This window comes from Odocoileus virginianus, chromosome 3, assembly GCF_023699985.2.
Source record: "Odocoileus virginianus isolate 20LAN1187 ecotype Illinois chromosome 3, Ovbor_1.2, whole genome shotgun sequence".
Lineage (NCBI taxonomy): Eukaryota > Metazoa > Chordata > Mammalia > Artiodactyla > Cervidae > Odocoileus > Odocoileus virginianus.
The window spans coordinates 81,866,708-81,890,178 of NC_069676.1; the positions used below are offsets into that span (position 1 = coordinate 81,866,708).

At 36.1% G+C, this 23,471-nt stretch overlaps 1 long non-coding RNA gene across 5 annotated transcripts in view; it reads right to left on the minus strand.

The window, feature by feature from the left end:
- The window catches only part of LOC110145537 (uncharacterized), a 143,850-nt gene extending 121,716 nt beyond the window's left edge, over positions 1-22,134 (minus strand). For all 5 annotated transcript variants that reach the window (XR_011486982.1, XR_011486983.1, XR_011486984.1 and 2 more), the window contains exons 1-2: positions 21,860-22,134; positions 21,247-21,419 (exon numbers count right to left, since the gene is read on the minus strand). This is a non-coding gene — a long non-coding RNA (uncharacterized lncRNA). The remainder of the gene's footprint in view (positions 1-21,246; positions 21,420-21,859) is intronic.
- Between the last annotated feature and the right edge of the window lie 1,337 nt (positions 22,135-23,471).

The window sequence follows — 23,471 nt, forward strand, 5'->3', positions numbered from 1 at the left end:
CCATCCCACCCCTCTAGGTTGATAAAGAGCCCCTGTTTGAGTTTCCTAAGCCACACAGCAAATTCCCACTGGCTGTCTATGCCAACAGGACACGCTGATAGACTGGATGTGAGGGATGGAGAAAAAGAAAACATTGTTGACTTGAGCAATTGCATGGATCTGACCTCATGCATTGATCTAGGAGAGACTGCAAGGGAAGAGTTTTCTGGAGAAAATTCTAGGATTTGATGAAGTGTGAGAGGTCAATTATATATCAAGTAAAGAAATCAAGCAGGCAAATAGATATACAAGTTAGGAGATTGAGGGCAGTTAAGGCTGGAGATAAATAATTTGGAATCATCTGCATACTGATTATGTCCTTTAATTGTGAAGTTTATTGGCATCCAATAAACTGGAAAATATACTGATTATTAGAGGCCAGAAGCACATAAAGGGAAGACAGAAATGCAAAAAGGCAAGTGAATAAAGTCAAGTAGAATTTAAAATGATAATACGAGAAAATGATAGATATAAATCACACAAAAGTGATCCAAAAAATGTATAATTGGAGTCCTAGAAAAAAACTAAAACAATGAGACAATACTACTTAAGACTATAACTAAATACTTGAAGTAAACAAAATCACTTAAAATTTCAAACTGAAGGGGAAAACTTTTAGCAGATAAAACCTGTCCCAGAATATTCCACACAGGCACATCAGTAGAATTACTGGACTTTAAAAAAGATTGTCTTAAAATAGCCTTTTTATCCAAGGAAACAATGTTCAAAGCCCATGATTTTGTTTTCAATCAAGATTATTTCAAGTATAAAGGCTATGGCAAAACAGTTTTGAATATGCAAGTGCTTAGGAAATACTGTCCAAATAAACTGCTTTTGAGGAAAGTACCAGAAGGCAAAATTCAAGTAACTGAAAGATAACTGATGAAACTTGGGCACAAGGACCAGCAGTTTTGAAACCTCCAGAAGATTTATAAACACATACTGTTTTGGTGTATGAACACAGTTAAAACTGATGCTTAAAATTTCCAAGCAGAGGGCTTCCCTGGGGGCTCAGTGGTGAAGAAGCCACCTGCCAGTGTAGGAGACACAGGTTCGACCCCTGCCACGGGAGGGCCCCACGTGCCGCAGAGCAACTAAGCCCGTGCTCCACAGCTATCGAGCCTGTGTTCTAGAGCCCAGGAGCTGCAACTGCTGAGCCCAAAGGCTGTAGCTACTGAAGCCAGTGCAGCCTAGAGTCCATGGTCTACAGCAAGAGAAGCCACTGCAATCACACATCACAAATAGAGTAACACATCACACACATCACAAATAGAGTAACACATCACACGCGCACACATCACAAATAGAGTAACGCCTGCTCGCTGAAACTACAGAAAAGCCCACCTAGCAATGAAGATCCAGCACAGTCAAAAATAAATAAACAAAACTATTAAAAATATATTTCTGAGTATAAGAAGACACTAACAGATGATAATTCTAGTTGTATATGTAAGAAGTCCATCCCTATTTATAAAAATTATCTACTACCATCTATTAAATTTTTGCCAATATATCTGAGCACTTCTTGGATTTACAGAATATATTAGATAACTAGAGGTCTTAGAATTTGATATATTAATTATATAAAATTTCAAATGAACTGTTTAACTCTCTGCCTAAGTAGACTGTATGCATAGTAGAACATTAATCCACAGGAGCCATGATACTCAAGATCTCATCTGTGATCTTATACAGATAGTAAAATTTTAGAGTCCACTAAGGATTATGGATCTTCATTTTCACTGTAATTGAGTCATCAGCTGAATAGAATATGACTTTTTATTTCTAACAGAAAATAAGGTAAATATTTTAGAATTCACTAGGAAAGACTGAAAAATATGAAACTTGAAAGCGTTCGATTAGGCAAACTGCTACATTTATAAAACAATAATATATTCTTCTTTACTCCTATTTCTTACTGCATGACAAAATACAATAAACCAAACTTTGAAAAATGATCTAAAATGATACTCAAATAATACTCAAAGCAATAACTATATTTTTTTAATCAATACCAAAATTAAAAATATTTTTAACTCAGAAAAAATCAACTAAAGTCTATTTAATGTTTTAGAAACAAATATAATTCTATCAACATGTAACACTTTTGGGCCAATGTCATGTCAAAATGCCCAAAGTGATACCCATATGATTTAGAGTAAGAAGTTCTTTGAAATGCTAACATAATACTGACATCATCATAAAATGTTGGATATATTTATTTCTTCACTTAATGCAACTAAGATTAATAGTTTCACATTTTGTGGAAAGCTGAAAATGATTCAAAAGTCAGTGTCTTGTATTATGAAAGATAAGTATGAAGAAGGATTTGGGGAAGGAGCTTGAGCTAGGAATTATTTGTTACTTAACATGATTGTGACAGTTTGTTTTATTTGATTATTCAACACTTATTCACACAGACTGTTTCTGCCTGTCCCATACTGGCTGAAGCCATGTGCCTAGCTATTTTATGTCCTTATTGTCTTCCTTTTAGGATACCTCTTACTCTGACCAGTGGGTTTCTTCCTACTTCTGTGGTAAAGAGAAAGAAATTACCATCTATATTTAGCCTTGCTGTTTCTATAGACTAGGAATAGATTTTGCCTTCAGCAAATCACATATTATAAAGGATGAAGTTATGAATTAATATTTTAAAAAGGACAACCAATATAATCTACAGAAAAATGTAAAAAAGGTTTAGAAAGAAGTTGTACTATATTTGCTTTCTGATAGAACAAGCTATAAATGATGCTGAAACCTTAGTCTCTGGTCAGAGATGAACTATAAGCATGAATTCGGAATAAGATATGGAAAGTCTGTCATCTGGTAAGTCATCTCAGGTCATGTCCAATAAAATACTAAAACTTGAAGTTAGGAGTGCACATCAGATCATGGTTATTTATTTATTTATTTACTGAGTCTGAACAAAATCACACTTCATAGGTACTATCAGGGAGCCACCCGCTCCTGGGTAAAGATTGAAGAATGAATGGTTCAGTTCTCCAAAAGCCACTGGGAAATGTCAGCACCATATAGTTAATGAATTCCTGATTTGTTTGGCATTTGCACTTTCTTAAGAAATTGCTGATGTGTTTAGACTTCCTCTTTTCCTCAGCAGCAGTGAAATTTGTTGATTATGATGGCCTTATATAACATCATCCAGGCAGAAAGCTAAAAGATTACACATTAAAAAGAAACAGGCTTGTTTATTACCAAGCATTGTGCTCTCTCATATGCATATCTCTGTTCCTCAGTCTTTGACCAGGGTGCTTTGTGGGGAATGCTTTGTTAAAAGTATTTCCATGATAGGCCTCCACTCATGAAAATGTCATTTTCTCTGCCTGGTTGTGATACAAAGTCTTTTTTACCTATTGAAACCTGTTAAATTTCCTTCAAATATTTTTGTTTAACTCTTAGAAAAACAGGTAGTGAAGGACCATTTAGAAACATGTAGATTTAATGAGGAATTGATGTTTATACTTAAAAACGTCTTTCAAAGAAACTTGCCTCTGTATAGCTGAATAAAAGCCTGCAATCTTTACAGATTTCATACGACCAGGTCAAACAATCCCAGACCGTCTGTATTCCACATCATTTTCCCTTAACTTCTTTTAACCATATGTTTGTTTTAGGAGATATTCCACCAGAGGTAAGAAGTCTTCCCACTTAAGATTGGATAAGAATCAGCCTGGTAAGAATCTGTGAAGTTAAAATTATTCTATTAAAATCTTTGTATGGCTCTAAAGGAGAAACAGAACGGGCTTACTATTTTCTGTCTAAATATTATTGCCTTGACCAGACTAGTACTGCAGGTTGTATCCTGTATTACATAGTTCTTTGAACAGTAAACTTAGTTACCATGCTTCACATTCTTATTTGTTCTAAAGGGACAAAATGCCACCACTAGGCAGAATCCCGCATTTGATGCCATGTTTCTGCTCCCATGGATCTCGCGGTCATGTTTCATTTTGTTTTTATAAGACAGCCTTTTACTCTGGCCCTCACCTGTCCTTGACCCTCGCGGCTCCTCTCAGTCCTCTCTTGCTCACGACCTTAGCTCTTAAACTCTTCTCCACCTCTTTTTGTAAAAACATAAATCATATAACCAACACCCATAACTTATAAGAATAATTCTTCCCTATTCAGAGAACCGTTTTTGACCAGTGAGTTTTCAAGTTAACTTGAACTTTGACAGTTTCTGCTAAAGCTCTAAAAATTTTGGTCTCTTTCTCCAAAACAGCTCTCTCCTCTTTCAAAACTTTCTGATGGCTGGTATTTTTAGCACAAAGGCTGGTATCAGGATTTCTCAGTTTCTGCACTATTAACATTCTGGACTGGAAAATTCTTAGCTGTGGGAGTCTGTATAGGATGCATTATAAGACGCTGAGCGACATCTCCGGCTTCTACCTCCCAGAAGCCAGTAGCACAGCCCCTGGCCAACCTCCCAAGGTGGGTCACCAAAAACGTGTTTGGACATCGGCACGTGCACCCTGCGCCACTGCTCACTGACCCACCCCCGCCCTGAGCTGAGAACTACTGGCTCATGCGGACAGCTGCTCTGATTGCTTTTCTTCCACTGTCTTTGGTGCTGGGGTTTGGATTTGGATCAGGCTCAGGTCCTCTGCTGCTCCACCCGGGCCACTTTCACCAGGACGCTGCTGGGGATCCTCTGGCACCTCCCTCCTTGGAGTCTCAGTGACAGGACAGGTGAGCAAGTCATTTTTTCAGCTCCTAGTATGTAGGCAGTGATTCTCCATCAACATGGGTGAAGATGATGGCCAATCTCCCTTCTTGTATAGCTTCAACTCTTGGTTGGGATCAGATTTGCATAATCTAAACACGGGCTTGCTTGTAAGAAGAGCCTGGCAGGCTACAGTCCATGGGTTCACAAAGAGTTGGACGTGACTGAGCTACACACACACACAGACATCCACACCAACACACCCATATCCACACCCATACACCCACACACCCACACACACTCCCTTCTAAGGAAAGACAAAAGTCCACTGAAGAATTTAGGACTGTGCAACCCTCTGATATCAATCCACTGGTTCATCTCAGAAATTAAAAAAACTTGGTTTAAAAAGCAAAACAAATTGATGATCAAACTGATATAAGGTGTAAAGGTCAAAATTTGACTACAGATTGATATAAATACAGGATAAGGCTTCACAACTGCCTTATATACTTTCTTTTTTCATGGTCTTAAGTCTGAAGTGGCAGATTTAGTCAGAAAACAGGCTGGCAGGCTATCTCTGAATTCCAACAATTTATGGAGTATTTTGAAGATATTTTGACTTAGGAAAAGGAAAATTTACAGACCAAATTAATAGCCTTTTAGAGTAAAAAAATTAGAAAACCTAAAGACAAGCATACCTCTATGTCTAGTCTACATAAAGATACCTGCTGATGTTATAATGACAAACACTGGAAGAACAACCATTCTGTGTTGGAGTGATAGGTAATATCTAAAAAAGGGAAAAAAAATATCCTGACAGATTAATACCCTTCAGAGTAAGTAGCTGCTCTGATCTGCCAACAAATGCACTTTAACAAAAAAGAGATAGATTTCCTTAAACCAAAAAGATTTCTAAAACCACAGTGTTCATTTCTTGTTGATACTAGGACTATAGGCTTATTAAAACTTCACCACTTAAAAAATAATTTCTCTGAATAGTAAAAATGTTTTCATTTTTTGTTATACCAATTATATCTCAATAAAGCTGTTTAAATAATGTTTCATTGGTAGTACCTCACATACCCTTCAGACTCTGCCTTCCTCTTAACCAGTGGTAGATCTGTGCTCAGCATTCTTTAGAATGGCCTTGCAATCAGATCACTGTAACCATTTGCATCACTTGAAAATCAGTAATACACACAGACAATCATTTTTCAAAAGTTTACAAAAGCAATTTCTTACTTCTTTTAATTTCTTACTTCTTGTAATAAACCAAATCTGAGAGATATCCAATTCCTTCATTATACATTCCTAAAAATAAGTATTTTATACATAGTCACATTTATATGAAATGTTGGAAAGTTCAGTTCAGTCAGTCATGTCCAAATCTTTGTGACCCCATGGACTGTAGCACGCCAGGCCTCCCTGTCCATCACCAACTCCTGGAGTTTACTCAAACTCAGGTCCATTGAGTCAGTGATGCCATCCAACCATCTCACCCTCTGTCATCCCCTTCTCCTCCTTCCTTCAATCTTTCTCAGCATCAGGGTCTTTTCAAATGAGTCAGCTCTTTGCATCAGGTGGCCAAAGTATTGGAGTTTTAGCCTCAACATCAGTCCCTCCAATGAACATTCAGGACTGATTTCCTCTAGGATGGACTGGCTGGATCTCCTTGCAGTCTAAGGGACTCTCAAGAGTCTTCTCCAACACCACAGATCAAAAGCATCAATTCTTCGGCCAGACCATCTGACCTGCCTCTTGAGAAATCTGTATGCAGGTCAGGAAGCAACAGTTAAAACTGGACATGTAACAACAGACTGGCTCCAAATAGGAAAAGGAGTATGTCAAGGCTGTATATGAAATGTTGATAGTCTTCTGTTATGTATGAAAGATTGAAAGTCTTGCAGAATTTATTCTCTCTCTTCGCTGACAGTATTATAAAAGGTACACAAAGCCTCTAAATATTGACTAAATACTAATTTTATTAGTCTCAAATCCATTATCTAAGTAATGACATCACACATCATGGAAAGCCTCTTTCCCTAAAAAATTAAAAGTTAATGGTGACTTTCCCAGTCAATCACCAATGTGGAGGATTTCTTGATCTCTTGGGATAAGCTAGGAACCTTATCTGAACTGGCTGCTCCTGTATTTGAACTGTTGAAAGCTGGCACGCCAGAGCCTTTACCAAACTCACTAGACTGCCTTCTGTAACTGCAATCACCATTAACATTTCTTTTACTTGTATATGAACTTTGAGGATTCCAACTCAATAGCACAACAGATATTATCCAATTATTCCACTTAGGCAGCTATGAACATTTTCTTACTACTGTCTGGTGTCTAGAAGACCTTCCTTGTTAAAAACTAACTGCTTGAATAGTAGTAAATAAATTTTAGGTTTAGGTAATATCCCTATATTCGTCTAGTGAGAGAGACAGGTTTGTATACTTATTTCACCAGAACAATAATTAAGGGATTCTTAACTCTTTACCTGTCACTCTTCAGTTTTACTGCCTCTACCATAACCAGAACTCAGAATGACTGACATAGTAAAATTGAGTCTGGCAAAACTATCCAAGAAACTTCAGTTGCTGTGGTCAGAGTCTTGACTCATAGTTCTTGCAGTCATTAAGTACTCTCCGACAGGAATTCATAGACATATCCATGTATGAGCTGGTTGCTGAATGCCCTCCAAGGGACTGCCCTTATCCTTTACTCTGTTATTTTTAAGGCTGATATGGCCAAATATCACAGAAATCTAATGCAGTATACAAAAAGATCAAGGTATCTTTCCCAAAGACAAGCCATACAACTCCTGTGACTTTTATCCTGGAGACCTGATTTACTGGAGATGATAACAACATAACACTGCTCTTGAAGCTCTTAGGAGGAAGCTTATCAAGTACTGTTAACCACAAATTCTGCAGTTAAACTCCAGGGACGGACCCTTGGATTTCTGTCTCTCAATTAAAAACACATCTTGAATCCACCTTCTAAACTTTCACACCAATAGGAAAATGAAAAGTGAGAATGTCTCAGGATTCTCCAGAAATAGACGGCATTTCAAAGGAGATAGGTTGGGTGATACCACATAGCCATTTACTCTAGAAGTGAGTGAAATTTTACTGCAAAGGATAAAGTGAAATTTATCCTTTATAAACCGCCTGGTCTTGGTTTTTCTTTTCTGTCTCATACTCTTTCACCTTTCCTTTCCTCATTTCCTCTCTGCCTTTTAGTTTTTGTTGTTGTCGTTCCTTTTCCTCCTCTATCTTTGCTTTCCCCAACTGTTCCTCATTTCTTTGTGCCCATTACAGAAAAAGCATCTCTGCTCAGGAGTTATGGTGGCAAATATAACAGTTCTGTGTAGAGAGGCAGTAGCTAAAATATAGAGGCTTTTCTTTTAACCTATTATACTTTAAAAGGACCCTCTGCCCCAACCCTAGCTCCATTTCAAGTCAAATCTGATCTTGTTGTATATCTTGTCATATTCATGGTATTCACTGGTCTGACTGGACTTTTATTACTTAACATGAGACGGAGTCACTTATGACATTACACATTTATATAAATTGTATCTTCCTGAAACCAAAATAATGTATTATTCTTGATTTTAAAATGTATTTATAGAAAAAAAAAACAGCTAGCTATTGGGTGTTATGTGCTCATCATAAATTCAAAGTTTGTTAGTTCTAACTTTTCCAGATTTATAAAACACATTTTAAAAAGGGTAATAAAAACAGAATTACACTGAAAAAATAAAAATAATTTCTAGAACCTGATTAAAATGTTGAACTGAGCTCACATGTTTTTTAGTGACTTTTTCTACCAAAACTTCATTAAAATAACAATAAAGAAATAAAAAAGGCATTATAACTGGTTTATTGAATGGGTTGGAATTGGTCTAGATACAAGAAAGCAAAACAGTTCTAAAACTTTTTTTTAGCTTCCACTTTCAAGTGGGCAATGTCAAATCTCCCTTTCTTCCCTGGAGACGTTCCAGATGTGTCAATATGCGATAAATTTTTTCTGTTATTTTTGATTAACAGAAAAGTCTCCTTAGTTGAACCCCAGCCCAAATTTCTATTTCATATTCATTTCAAGGACTGTATTCCCATCCCTCTCCCATTCCCACTCCCAGCTGAGGTCTAATCTGGGCTTGGAGACTTGCAACAAGGTCAGGAAACATGTTTCGTATTTTCCTGATCTCACTCAGAATCATTACTCTGACTTTGGCTCTTCCAAGATTAAAATGGGAAAGAGTGATGAGTGATAAAGGAAAATACAATGTTTGTTTATTGAGCTAATGCTGCTTATGATTCTGGGCCACTAGGTTAACTTTCTGGCCGCTGTCTGAACGTTGTCTCTCTTTCTCTCTGTCATGAGGTACTTACATGTCTTTAGATGTACTTATTCTCCAACTCCACCCTCCTAGAGCTGAGAGTCTCGCCCTCACAAACCTCTGACGTAAAATGTTCACCCTGCCTTCTTCTTTTTTTTTTTTTTGGATTTAGTCGATTTTATTTACAGCTTGTTTTTTTTTTTACATTTCAAAGCATTACACAATTACAGTTTCTCATTTTCTGACCTGCAAACAGATAACCTTAAACGGAAATTTTTTTTTTAAATTATCAAACTAGGTACATCCAGAATGCAACAATTACATATATGACAATTAATTCACAAAGTGTAATTTACCAGGACGTATCCTAAGAATTTAGGAACAGCCAGTCAGTCAGGAGAAATCTGACCAAATTTAGCAATCAACTATTTACATATCCAAAGACAAACCTATCTAAACTCCCAAACCAGAAGTTTGAAAGTTTTTAAGTCCCCACTGGACAAGAGAGAGGGCGCGATGATTCAGACCTAGCCAGCCTTTACAGTCTTAATCCTCAGTACTAGGCTGCTTCCCCAGTCTGCAACTCAACAGCAAGCATCGCAGTTTGTCAGACATCCAAGTATCAAACTCCTGTGCCATTGTGCACATAGAAAGTACTGGTTAATTAAAAAACAAGAAGTCATTAAATATCCTTACTATTCCCCCCAGCTCACCAGCCCTTAAGATCCCAGATATGCAACCTGTGTCACACAGTGACAGGCGATATTTTATATATGTATGCATCTATGTACACACATACATGTACATGTGTGTATACATATACACATACACACAGTTCCTGCCTTCTTAAGACATCTCCTTGACTCTCTCCCTGGCAGAAGACCCTTTCTCTCTTTTGGTGCTGTGACTTTCCACCAGACATGGTCTCTGACAGTGCTGAAAGTGACCTTTCAAGTCATCTCTAGCCAAGTTGTTTTCCTTAGCTCATGGGGAAAAACAATGACAACATCGACACATTATTTTTTGCCCCACCCAAATTTGAGTGATCAAGTTGTAATCACTTGTTTTCTGTCACCACTCAGCTGCTTTCCACTTGAGATTAAGTCACTGATTTTATCTATTTATTTTAAGTCACTGATTTTAAAACTCCAGACTTCATGGAAAACACATCAAGTTTTCCAAGAGTTTTCTCCTAGTGGACTACTCTGTTTCTGTGATAGAACAGAGTCAACCATAAAGAAAAAAGAATCCAACCAACATTTAGATAATTATTCAGTAATACTGAAAGCTAGAAGACTACAATTAATCTTTGAAATTAAAAAAAAAAGTTATTTTAAACCTAGAATTGTATCCCAATTATATTACCATCAATAGTGAAGAAAGGATAAAGTAATTTCAGACATGCCAGAACTCAGAAAATTTACTTTCCACGTAAAGCTTTTTAGTAAGCTACTCAAGGATATATACCAGGAAAGTAGGAGAGTAAACCAAAAATGGGGACATCACAGACTTCAAGAAACAGCAGCCTCAACTCAAAAAAGTAGGTAAGGACAAGTTGTTTGGCAGGTCAGAAATGATTAATCTCTTCTCAGAGAAAGGTCTCAAGATTTAAAAGGGATTTGATATACTGTAGTTGAAAGTTTGAAAAAACTTGATATACCAAATACGTAACAATCAATATTTATTGTCCCAGGCTACGAGTTGCCCTCTCACCAAAAGATAGAAACCACATAATAGTAATCATTGGATCTGAAGTTCCTATTTTAGTTTCTGACACTTAGAAAGCATGGCAAACATACTTTTAATAACTCAGTCATTATTATTGTTATTCTGTAAGTAGAAGTCTTTCTACTTGAATAGACTGGTTGAATTCTCCCACTACCCCCGACTTCCACTACTATTGTATCTTCTAGCTTTGCAATATCAAATACTTGTGCTAATTTACAGGTCTTATACAAGCTTATTACGTTACTGCTAAGTTGCTTCAGTCAGTCCGACTCTTTGTGACCCTATGGACTGCAGCCTGCCAGGCTCCTCTGTTCATGGGGATTCTCCAGGCAAGAATACCGGAGTGAAGTGCTGTACCCTTCTCCAGAGGATCTGCCCGACCCTGAGACTGAACCCAAGTCTCCTGCATCGCCTGTACTGCAGGTGGATTCTTTACCGCTGAGCCCCTGGGGAGAAGCCCAACACTCTCCCTGTGCGTGCTAAGGTGCTCCAGTCGTGTCTGACTCTGTGCGACCCTTTGGACTGCAGCCTGCCAGGATTTTCTGTCCATGGGATTCTCCAGGCAATAACACTGGAGTGGTTGCCATTTCCTTCTCCATATCATGTTTACACTTAAGTGTAAAAGTACTGATAATATAAGTGGTCTCAAACAACAGAATATCTAGGAACTCTATTAAATGGCAGATTCTCTGAAATTCTGATGATTGCATCTGAGATGGAGTCCAGAGAGCTGAATTACTGACAATCACTCCTGGAGATTCTACTACAAGTGGTCTGTGGTCCCAGTCATTGGAAACTATACTTTTGGACTTTATGATTCTTTCCAGGGAATTCAGAATTAACTCCAGGGTGGCGATTGTTTTCATTATCTTCAAATATGGGGGAAAAAAACTATTTTTCCTAAATTCACCACCCATTTTCCATTTTAGTATCTTACATAAAATTATAGCATGAATAGATAATAATTTGGTTTAAGGAACAGGCAACATTATCCCTTAGGGAAGAAAAAAAAATCAAGATTATTTTTTTATTCTGCCTCAGTTACATGCAATGGTAGTGGCCATATTTTTCTGTTGAAATTGCTGCTTTTCATCTGTCTAGACTTATGACTACCTGAGAAGAAATATGAGCATGAAAGAATAAAAGTAATTTAGACTGCTGTGCTAGCATGCCTCTACAGTGCTAAAGTTGTATTGTTTAAACATTATTTCAAAAACCTATTAGATCATTGGCTTTCTGGTTTGAAATTCTTTCCTGAGTGTTCCTAAGTTTTCCTTTTCTAAATATTTGTACAGAGTATTACATTATGCAGCATATGTATCTTTGTTCATTTATAGATGCATTTCCTTAAGAAGTGGAATATTAGTGATCTCCACTATATACAAAGAGAGAGAAACTATGCATTATTTTCCCTTCAAAAAAAAACTAAATTGATGCACAAAATGATTGTTTGCTAGTAGCTGAAGTTGCAGCAGAGAGGTATACTTGCCTTATTAAGATGAAATTTCTGGTTTTATTTATTCTGGAAAAAAAGCTCTATCCCCAAATAAAGGATTAGTCTAGGGACCTGGTATATCATTGCTGCCATATCGAATAGAAAAGTGAATGGGATGAATATTATAGCTCACTATTTATACTGGTTTATTTGTAGGTAGGAAAAAATGAGAAATTGGAGAAAGTATTAGTTCACATTAAAAGGTAAAACACGAAGAGGCCACTGTCAATTCAGGCTGTGCCTGTTGATTTCTAAATAACAACCTTGTCTGTGGAGTCATTAAAAGTATTGCTCTCCTGAGAAAAGGCTGAGGTTCTCTGCCTTTGAAGCTGAATAAACCTGGTGTATCATTTTGTCAGCCTTTATGAGAACTTGGCCCTGAGGACCTTTAAAAAAAAAAACAGCTACCAAAGATTATCTATGCTACCTCCTTTAGAAAAGGATGTTGGCACATGCATTTAGTAAAATTTATTACTCATAAAGCCAGCAAATATTTCAGATTCCTTAGAGTTAACATTTCTGCAGAAGATGTCTCAATGGGTATCACTGGTAAATAATTATTTGCTTGATTTAAAAAAAAAATTCTATTCTTTCCAGATAAAGTATTTTTAAAATTCCATAAAGAACATTCTTAACCTAGAAAATATGTGAATATTAAACTACCTAATGTGATAATAGATGGAAAGAAATATCAAAATTTAAAGCTATGTTCTAATATTTCCCAGGGATAAATAAATACTGTACCATAATAAGTGTACTAGTTTTATATCTAGTTTTGTAACTAGTTTTGTATCTAAACATGGAGGTAGAATTTGTCCCATCAGTGCTAGGCTGGGACAGGCTGAAAATGCCCTTTTCCCACCGAGATTTTTTAGGGATTGATTGTATGCAGGATACCTGGAGATGTGTCTCCTTTAAGATGTGTGTATTAGTGATCTCAGCTATATCCACTGTAGACCATATACTGAGAGGAGAGGGCCTTGGGTAGTGGATGCAGTTCTCTGAATGAAATGGGTTTACTGTTACATTTAAGGAACAGCAAGTGTTCTCACAAACTACGAAGTCCATTATTATGGACTAGTAACTAGGGAATCGAGGAGCACTTAAATTGTTCATCTGACTGTTTAAGATATTTATCCTTGATTGACTTTCTGGGGTCACATCTTTTCCCATCCTGGAAACTCCTTTCCCCAGAACTGTCCAGACTCAAGATGCCATAGACCCTCCCTGGCATTTCTCAAGTTTACTCTTCAAGTCATTCAGATGATGACAATGTAAATAGTGTGTATGGAGATACTTATTGGCAGTTAAAATTATCATTTTATTAACATTTATTGGGTGCCAATATTGTTTTGGTTGATAATGCAAAATAATTAATGCAGTTCAAAAATTTGTCTTCATTTACATTTATGCTAACTCTGAGAGGCTTTGTTTGACTTTTCTTCCATTAAAAAAAAAGAGTCTATTTAAATAAATTATACATTTCTTGGGTGATGCTAAGAAGTAGTGAGCTTTTAACATGGAATATAAAGGAAAAGAAAAACAGCAGTTAACTTGTGCGGTGAAAGGAAAAATGTAATTTAAGAATATTTCAATTAGGCATAAAGGCTCATTTCACCACCTTGGGACATAATTTTATCTGTAAAAAATAAGTTTTATTTAGACATAAATGGTGATCTCTAAAGAAGAATGAAAGCTTTTGAAAGCTTTTTTCTTTAAGGCCCTTTCTTAATATAGCTAAGTATTTTAGTTCTCACTAATACAACATTTTAAAAAGTTTTATTATATTTGACTGCATATTGTTTATACAATTTAAAGTACATTAAAACAAAAAATTGAAGAAAAATTACAAGTTCAGAATTTTGCAGCTTGTTTCTTAAATTTAAAAAATTAAAATATTGCACTGCATTTTATATTTTATTTTATTTTTCTATAACATTTTTTCTAGTCTGCTAAACTTCATATATTCATTTTTATTCCCATTCAAATGGATTTAGTTCTCATGATTGTTGTTTATTCTATTTTAGGTAGCTACAAGTTGAAATGAAAACTGAAAGTTGCTTAGTTGTGTTGGGATCTTTGTGACCCCATGGACTATCGAGTCCATGGAATTTTCCAAAATGGAATTAAAAGAATTTTAGGATTTTACTTTTTTCACCATCTAGGGTAATTTGGGGGTAAATAAAAGATGAGGGTATCTTGACATCAGAATTTCAAATGACTAAAACATAAAGGCAAACATTAAAAATATAAGTGATCTAGTTCTAAACAAAAATTCCAATTTATATCGTGATCACACTTGAAAACACAAATTTCTTTAAGGGACAAATCTATGATATTCTTTTCTATGTAATTGTTGTGTTTAAACTTAAGCTAGTTGCTTAAGAATAAAGTATTTTATTTATGTGACAAATATTATAGTTACTTTAAAATATTCAATCTAAGTGAAAATTTATTGAATTTCTTACTCAAGTGATCAAAGATTGGAAGAAATATACTAAATATGGATACACTCACACAGAAAGGCTTGGGAGCTGTAAAATATAGGTAATCTATGATATTTCCACTATTGGAAATATATATAACATTTATACTTGAGATTAACATGTAACATACTTGTGATGATGTAACATACTTTTTAATCTCTTATGTCACATTCTTGATAATATATTTTAAAAATTCTTTATAAACACAATCTTGTTTTTCAGATCAAACTTATAAGGAAAGTGAAGCCCACCTGACCTGCCTCTTGAGAAATCTGTAAGCAGGTCAGGAAGCAACAGTTAGAACCGGACATGGAACAGACTGGTTCCAAATAAGAAAAGGAGTATGTCAAGGCTGTATATTGTCACCCTGCTTATTTAACTTATATGCAGAGTACATCATGAGAAACTCTGGGCTGGAGGAAGCACAAACTGGAATCAAGATTGCCAGGAGAAATATCAATAACCTCAGATATGCAGATGACACCACCCCTATGGCAGAAAGTGAAGAGGAACTAAGGAGCCTCTTGATGAAAGTGAAAGAGGACAGTGAAAAAGTTGGCTTAAAGCTCAACATTCAGAAAACTGAAATCATGGCATCTGGTCCCATCACTTCATGGCAAAATAGATGGGGAAACAATGGAAACAGTGGCAGACTTTATTTTTCTGGGCTCCAAAATCACTGTAGATAGTGACCGTAGACTTAAAATTAAGAGACGCTTACTCCTTGGAAGAAAAGTTATGACCAACCTAGACAGCATATTAAAAAGCAAAGACATTACTTTGCCAACAAAGGTCCATCTAGTCAAAGCTATGGTTTTTCTGGTAGTCATGTATGGATGTGAGAGTTGGACTATAAAGAAAGCTGAGTGCCGAAGAATGGATGCTTTTGAGCTGTGGTGTTGGAGAAGACTCTTGAGAGTCCCTTGGACTGCAAGGAGATCCAACCAGTCCATCCTAAAGATCAGTCCTAAACATTCATTGAAAGCACTGATGCTGAAGCTGAAACTCCAGTACTTTGAACGCCTGATGCAAAGAACTGACTAATTTGAAAAGACCCTGATGCTGGGAAAGATTGACAGCAGAAGAACAGGGCAACAGAGGATGAGATGGTTGCATGGCATTACCGACTCAATGGACATGAGTTTGAGTAAACTCCAGGAGTTGGTGATGGACAGGGAAGCCTGGCGTGCTGCAGTCCATGGGGTCATGAAAAGTTGGACACAAATGAGCGACTGAACTGAAGACCAACAAAGCCAAACTACTTGCTCAGGAGCCTAAGGTTGATTTGAATCAGCCTTAGAATCCACAATCTTCTCTAACCTAGACCATTTCTTAGTACTGAGCACCCACAGGAACTTCTTGAATAGAAATGTTTTTATTCTATTAACTCATTTGAATAGCTTTAAGTGCTCCCCGAGAACTGCTATGACTTTAACCCTAAGTTTGCTGTTATGCAGTCTGAATTGACTTCTCTCCCCCTCAGTTCTCCTTTTTCTTTACTTATTATGTAATGCTTATGATTAACCTAAAATTGATAGTGTCTGTGTAAAACAGCAAGAGAGCTGGCAAGATTTCAAATATAATGAAAGAAAGAGAGAAAAATTTTCATTTATACATTCATTTAAAAAACAGATACACACATATTAACTAGTATGCATGGTGTTTAACTACAAAATAATGTGTAACTTCTTCAAATAATTTATCAGTTACAGATATGTTAAAATGTTTATTAAACAGTGTTTGCATTGGTGGGCAAAACCATGTTTTATTAGCATTAGAAAAAACATAGGCAAGAGACAGAAGAGCATAAGGATATCTTAGAAGGGAGCTAACTTAAAATATATATTAATACCTGGAGCTGAGCTTCTGAAGCACAATTCCATAGGTGTTACGTTGTATTCCTAAGATTGTACTTCCCCAAAGTACAGACTTTTGGAATATCCTAAAACTTCACATTGATATCAGTGTTCAAAAACACATTGACATATAAACTTTAAATATGGTAACTGGATGGATAGCTTCTGGGCTAGTATTATAACAGCCACCCAAAGTGCCAGTGTATTTTTGGATATGCACTTTGACGCTGAGCCATAGTCTATTTTTAGAAGATGTTATTATGGATCTCCACATCTGTTCAACCCAACATAATGTGCCTGTTCTACACCTACACTAAAAATAATGTGTGGTAGGATATGAGGATTAAGCATTAATTCCTTTTGATTAGGTTGTTTGGAAAAATTGGTTGATTATAATTCAAAAGAAGACATACCCATTTGCTTTATCACTATTAATCACACTGTTTGAGCTCCTTGGTATGATTTAAAATAATACATTTATTTCTGGACAGGTTTGGGCAACTATAATCAATTCATTGGTATTGTGCTTCTCCAGTGAAGACCCTTATAGAGAGAAGGCAGTCTGACATGACAACAATGAACTGTGGGATATGGCAATAAACATTTTACAATACCTGTTTATTCAGAAATGCATCACAAGACTAGCCTGTGGAGGATGAACAGTTCCTGTACTGAACAGTCTCCCAGATCACATAGAAATTTTCAGTAGTATCTTAAGTATAGAAGATAATTAACAGTATAAGAAATATTCAGAACTTAATAGACTTGCAAAACATAGGTAGGTATAAGATAACTTTCAGTCACAACGATCCTACCTTGAATTCAACTCGGTTGGAATGCAGGTAATTTCTCTAGCTGCTAAACAGAGCAGTTTGAATCTCTGTAGAGTGCCCATCCTCACAGGACCCCTAGATTCCTCTCTTTTTGCAACCAAATGCCTCTCTTACTCCCTCCCACGTTTTCTCACCCACTCTACATGGAATACTACTCAATGGTACAGAGAAGACTTTTTTTTTTTTAAACTGGGAAATGTGTCCAGTTTTCATCTCTCAACCATTTCGCCCATCCAGTTTTGCCTGTTGAATAGACCAGAGCAATGACAGGCTGCCCATCTATTACGGCCTGCTGTGTCTATGGGTGATAAGCTGTTCTGAAATCTAGACTTACCCCTCCTAAGCAACTGGTTGTTGGCTAAGGTGATCAATTTCCTTACTGACATATCTCAGGTTTGAAACTTTGACCTATTTGTGCATTTTGTGTCCAAAACTAAGAGTTTTATTTAATTAAACTGAGTTATTCCAAGAGCTCTAGTCTTTGTATGTAAGAAAGAAGTAGATTGTAAGAAAATATGTATACACTCCCATAGAAACCTTCATGTGCTGTAGAGACTGAACTATGGACTCTTGGGAGCCATTTGAAAATCTAGCACATTTTTTTTTTTTTTTTTTCTGATGGCAGCAGTAATGGATACCGTGGAAGAAGGTTAGCTTTTAAGGACTTTGAACTTCTTTTCTCCTCTGAATTCCTGCACTAATTCTGCCTTCTCCCTGTCTTCATTAGAAGCAAAACCCACTATTTCCTCTATCAATATGTAATATATGTCGGAAAAGACATCTCTTTATTGCAGATTGCTTTTTAGAAGAGAAAACGTGTAGAGGTTAAAAATGTTTATTTTTTTTTACTTGCTAAATTGCCTGGTAAGTACACTACATATAGAAAAGAACGCTGATTATAATGAGGATGACTATATTTATCATTGAGACAATTTCAGTTACCAAGAAATCATTTAAAAAGATTATAAAGCTAGTTTGTACTAACCTTGGTTTTATAAGTTATAACCTGATAAAACTATATGAAGCCGACTTCTGGAGCTTAAAAATGTTAGATGTGCCACAAGGAATGGAGCACCACATTTCCTATGTTTTTATTTTTTGTTCTTTAAGGGCCCTCTAGGATTTCTGGCTTCTGGATGGCCCTGCGGAATTTTAATGGTCCCAATTTCAGGCACAATTTGTTTTTTGTTGAAGTGTCAGATCTATTTTAATGGGGGCTAAAACCATGCAACTGCTCAGGTGCAAAACAGCTTAAGGGAAATATCAGGGACTATAAGAGAATGGAGATTGCAATGACGGACTTTCATTTATAGCCTCAATTTACATATTCAGATACCCATATTCTCTTAAAAATAACAATGAATTAAACCCAATAATCAAGTACATGTATGTAGTTCCTTATATGATTTATTTGCATGTGGATAAGAAGGTATTTAAAGTAGGACATGATCATCTTAGCAGATTAATAACCAAGCCAGCACTATTATAGTATCAAAGAGGAAAAGTCTTCCATAGGAATTATTTCTTTCATAAAGAGAACAACCTTGTCCATGTTGACCAGGGTACACCTTGGGATGAATAAATTTTGGTCATGACTGAATATAGAAAAAATGCCTGCCACATATACTCATACACTTGTGATAACAAGAGGACAATGTCATTTGTTATCAAACGCAGGTGGGAAATGATATAAGACTTAGTAAGTTTCAAGTCTTAAATAGGAATATATAAAGCAGAAACATGTAGAAATATACATTTATGATTGTCTTAGCTCTCACAATAACATGATATCTAATATTGTTGATTACAAGGTCTCTAATTATGACTTGTTCTTCTCTCTTTACATGTTTATTTTCATCTAACCACAAAATTTATATATGTTAGTGGAAATTATCTCTAGAGTTTACATTTCATTCTAGTCAATCCTGTATGTTTACACTGACTGTTATCAAAAAGCTTTCTAAAAGTTGCCTATTTATTCAGAGTTTAAAAAACAGTTCAATTATAAAGACTGGATCACAAATAGGTCATATAAATGATGAAATGAGGCAATGCAAGAAATTGAAGCACTTTCTTAAACAAAACACAAAATCATAATCCATATTTTCTAAGTGTATTTTATCCCATGGGAAAGCCCAGATTTACTAATATCTTAAAATGTGGCATCTTGTTTTCATCTTCTTTCTTACTATAATTAAAATACCATAGTAACAATTACAGAAATATACCTCCAAAGGAATATTTATAATGTGACTTTTATATTATGCCATTTCCCCCACATATACTTAATATGTGTATATCCAAGGTATTTGTGTTTTACATTAATTTGCTTTGCTTGTGACAGAAACTAGCTATGTTGTTAAGGTAGGAATCATCTAACTGGATCTTAACTTTGGTAAAATTGGTAAGCTATGCATAGGGCCATTTCCTATTAAAAAATAGGTTGGATGATCAAATGTAACTACTGTGCAAAGTAGCTGCCCAGCAACTACTGTGCCCTTTTAAGTAAATCCCTGATGTTGTAAGGTTAAGATTTCACTCCTGAAAATATATTCAATGCTGTAACATACTAAAGTTATTAATAAAAGTAAACATTTATAATTAGCAAATACTATGTTAAAAACTATTGCTTTAATATAGACCCTCTTAAGGAGGAAGCACCTTGAGATGTGGGCTGTGTCTTATTATTTTAAAAATCATTTTATGCTTTTAGCACACTATTAGTTATAATTAGACAAATGTTTATTAACTGAATGAATTTACCCTTCATATATGTGTGTAGTTTTGCTAGAAAAATGTAGATTTATTAGATAGACAATATTATATATTTAAACACAAGAAAACACTGCCTTTAAACAACTTAAAACCCTTGTATATTCCAGGGAACTTAATATGTTTACTGTCAAATACCTTTTATTATTATATTTGTTTCCAAAATAATGCTACATCATTTACTCAAATTCTTTCTACTATCACCATTAGACTTTATCTAATGAATCCTTTTCCATTTATCAAATTCATTCCTTTGAACTTTCAATTTAATTTTATTTGTACTTTGACTACATACTTTTCTCTTTTCAGTTTGACTTTTTATATATTTTTTATATTTTCACATATACTTATGTATCTTCTTTTACTGTTCTAGGCTGATAGCTCCTTGAAAATAGGACCTGCATTTTTTTCCTTTTAGTACCTTAGTGGCGATTCATAGCACATACTAACAATACAATAAATTAAATGGATAGAAGACCATCAATTTATTAAGTGCTTATTCTGTGTACAAAAATGGATTAGATCCCGAGGATACAAAGAAACATGACAGATAGCTCTTATTTTAGGAGTCTATGGTATGTACAGGAAGTATTCTTATATTTAAAAATATAACAACAGGTATGAGTTCACAATTTTTCACATTTTTATTCAGCCTTTATATTTGGGAGTGTTTTTTTTAATTTTCCCCAAATTTTATTTATCATAGTACAGTTTTAAAAATCTTTTTATGGAAATAGTTTTATTTTGGCATGAACTAAGTTGAAACAACTTTTGGCATGAACTAAATTGAAACAACTTTATCAAAACCAAATAGGTTCCAAGACTTCCTAACATTCAGTCTGAACCTTCTATCAGATATTCTACCTCTGTGCTTCTACTGTGTTCCTCTTAAAAAAAAAAAGAAAACACCTGTGTGTACATGTAGCCCAAATCAGATATAGTACTAAAGAGATTATCAGGATAAATTATATAACTTGTTGACTATTCCTTTAGACTACAGAGTAAGGTACTTACAGGAGACTGGAGCTCACTGAGTAAATGAACTATCTGTCCACTTCATTCCAAACGTCTCTATCCCAAAGGTGAATTTGAGATTTGTTTGCCCTTCTTCTCATATCTTGTCTTGGCTGCCTTGGGAATAAGCCCTCTCTTTGCCATGAACCTCAGTGTCTCAGCATTTTGGCTTGCTGTGTGTTAGGAAAAACAAACCTGATTCAATATCAGAATTAGGCAAGAATTTTGATGAACACCTTAGCAATGAATTCAGCCTTCTTTTATATGCTCAAAGAAGAGCTGCTATCTAAGGTGAACTTTGCTAAAAGAACACTAATAAAATTGAGGACCAGGGGACAAGTTGGAGTAGAAGGACCTTAGTATACCTCCCCTCATGAAAAACATCAAAATCAGAACTAACTGTTGGAAAACCATTGACAAAAAAGGACTAGAACTTACCAAAGAAGATATTCTACTTCCAAAGACAAAGCAGCCACCACAATGAGATGGCAGGAGGTGCGTTATAAAACAATCAAATCACATACCCACCAGGTGGGTGAACCACAAATTGGGAAACAGTATCACAGAGGTTCTCCCACAGGAGTGAGGATTCTGAGACCCACATCAGGCTTACCAGTCTGGGGATCTGGCATCAAGAGGAGGAGCCCTCAGAGCGTTTGGCTTTGAAGGTCAGTGGGGCGTCATCACAGAAACGCCACAGGACTGGAGGAAACAAACAGCACTCTCAGAGGGCACACAAGATCTCATGCAGACCAGGCCCCAGGGCTAAAAGCAGTGACTTCACAGGAGAGAAGGCCAGATCTACCTGCTTGTCCAGAAGGGTCTCTTGGGGAGTTGGGTATGGCTGTGGCTCACTGCCAGGACAAGAACACTGGTGGAAGAAGTACTGGAGAGTACTCACTGGTGTGAGCTGTCCTGTCCTAGAGGCTGCCATTGTGATGCCAAGACCTGACCCCACCCAATAGCCCTCAGACTCCAGTGCTGGGATGCCTCAGGCCAAACAAGCAACAGGGTGGTAATGGAGCCCCACTCATCTAAAGCCCCGTACACCAGAGGAACAAGACCCAGCTCCACTCAACAGTGGGCAGGCTCCAATCCCTCCCATCAGCCAGCTTGCACATAAGCCTCTCAAACCAGCCACACAAGCCATGAGGCAGGCACCAGAAGCAAGAGGAAATACAATCCATTGGGTTGGGAACTGCAAACACAGAAAGTCAGACAAAATAAGATGGTAGAGGAATATGCTCTAGATTAAAAAACAAGATAACATCTCAGAACAACTAAGTGACATGAAGATAGGCAAATCTACCTGAAGAAGAATTCAGAGTAATGGCAGTAAAGATGATCTAAGATCTTGGAAAAATAGAGGCATAGACTGAGAAGATCAAGAAATATTTAGCAAAGAGCTAGAAAACTTAAACAACAAAGTTGATAATACAATAACTGAAATGAAAAATACACTAGAAGTAATAGCAGAACAAACGAGGATGAATGGATAAGTGATCTGGAAGACAGGATGATGGAAACCATTGCCATGGAACAGAATGAAGAAAAGAAATGAGGACAGTTTATGAGCTGTCTGGGACAAAATTAAACCCACCAACATTTGCATCAGAGGGGTCCCAGAAGAAGAGAGAAAGGACCTGAGAAAATACTTGGAGATAGTAGCTGAAAACTTCTCTAACATGGGAATGGAAAGCGTCACCCAAGTCCAGGAAATGCAGAGTCCCAAGCAGGATAAACTCAAGGAGAAACATGTCAAGATACATATTAATCAAATTAACAAAAATTAAATGCAAAGAGAAAATATTAAGAGCAATAAGGGAAAAACAACAAATAACATACAAGGGAATCCTCATAAGGTTATTGGCCAATTTTTCAGCATAAAATCTGCAGGCCAGAAAGGAATGGAGTGGTATATTTAAAGTGATAAAAGGAAAGAAACTACAATCAAGAACATTCTACCTGGCAAAGCTCTCATTCAAATTTGACAGAGAAATCAAAAGCTTTATAGACAACAAAAGCTAAGAGAATTCAGCACCACAAACCAGCTTTATATCAAATGCTAAAGGATCTTCTCCATGTAGAAAAGAAAGGGCCACAACTAGAAGCAATAAAATTATGAATGGGAAATCTCACCAGCAAAGGCATATATCTAGCAAAGGCAGGAAATCATCCAGATGCAAATATATCAACAGCAGCAATCATGAGAAGAGGCAAGGACA